The sequence below is a fragment of the Rhinopithecus bieti genome, unplaced genomic scaffold (assembly GCF_001698545.2).
Source record: "Rhinopithecus bieti isolate Rb0 unplaced genomic scaffold, ASM169854v2 scaffold_5260, whole genome shotgun sequence".
In the NCBI taxonomy this organism is placed as follows: Eukaryota; Metazoa; Chordata; class Mammalia; order Primates; family Cercopithecidae; genus Rhinopithecus; species Rhinopithecus bieti.
The window spans coordinates 7519780-7521339 of record NW_016805896.1 but is presented as its reverse complement, the minus strand read 5'-3'; positions in this window follow the sequence as shown (position 1 = coordinate 7521339).

The following is a 1560-nucleotide window of genomic DNA, read 5'->3' as shown; positions in this document are numbered from 1 at the left end:
AAAAAAAAAAAAAAAAAAAAAGAAGTGTGAAAGTCTGAGAGTTTACCTACTTGGAAGCTAACAAGTAAGCCTGCCACACTTATATGGAAGCTGGCAGAAGATAAGAGACTCCTAGATCACAGACAAAGTATTGATTGCTTTTGGCGCAGCAGTCGGCATGAACTTCATGTTCACACGAAGTCCCCTCTTTCCCCAAGTCTCATGGGGTGACTCAGAGAGGCCCAAGTAGATTCTGCACACAGAGTGGGCTCGTGTTATAGCAGAGATTAGGAAACCAAATCCTTTATAAGCAAACCTGACCTACCTTTTCCTCCAGAGGTAGCCCTTGAATTTGTTTTGCTAGACAGCACGGAAACTGCCCTCTGATCCAAAGGGAGACATTATCTCTACCTTCTAAGGCTGTTCACGATACAAACATTCTCGAAAAGATGAGCTAGAACAAAAGGTGTCAATGCCCCTGCTCATGAGATGTTCAGAAACCCTAGAGACCCATGAATATTGTCTCTCAATAGGCGTGCTTAATGTCTTGTATATTTTTATGTGCCACTTGCATCTCCCAGGTTAGTGCCTTGCATATGAGAGTTGCTAATAAATAGTTGTTGAAATAATGACTTAGAAATGATATCAACATCAGAGATAGTTTAGAGCGGTGGTCCCCAACCTTTTTGGCACCAGGGACTGTTTCTGTGGAAGACAGTTTTTCCATGGACCAGGTCAGTGGAGAATGGTTTCCGGATGATTCAAGCACATTACATTTATTGTGCACTTTATTTCTATTATTATTGCATTGTAATATATAAGGAAATAATTATACACCATAACGTAGAATCAGTGGGATCCCTGAACATATTTTCCTGCAACCAGATGGTCCTACCTGGGGATGATGACAGTGACAGATCATAAGGCTTAGATTTTCATAACAGGACCCAACCTAGATCCCTCACATGTGTAGTTCATGATAGGGTTCGCCTCCTATGAGAATCAAATGCCACTGCTGATCTGACAGGAGATAGAGCTCAGGCAGTAATGTGAGCAAAGGGGAGTGGCTATAAATACAAATGAAGCTTTGCTTGTTTGCCAGCCACTCACCTCTTGCTGTGCGGCCTAGTTCCTAAGGGACCATGGACTGCTATCAGTCCATGGCCAAGGGTTGGGGACCCATGGTTTAGAGGATGTTCCCCTAGAATTATAATAGGCAGTATGAAGGTTGCTTTAAACTTCTGATATAAGCTATTTAGAAAAATGGTTTAGTCATAACTATAACCTCCTTGAGAATAACAATGTATCTTAATCCTTTTTGCTTCCTTTAGTCTAAAACAGAGCCTAGAACATAATACTTGATCAACTAAGATATGTTCAATAAACTGGAATATGTGGACGATCTCAGCAATCTGAATGATGCAGCACTGACCAGGTTGTTTGCTCCTTCTCAGCACTTCCGGTCCTCTTTGGCAACAATGCCATCAGTCTTTATACCCTCTAAAGTAGCTGAAGAAAGGAAAATGAAGACACCAATTCCTGCTAAATGTTTGTAAACTGGTGGATTACTCCTTCAGAAAG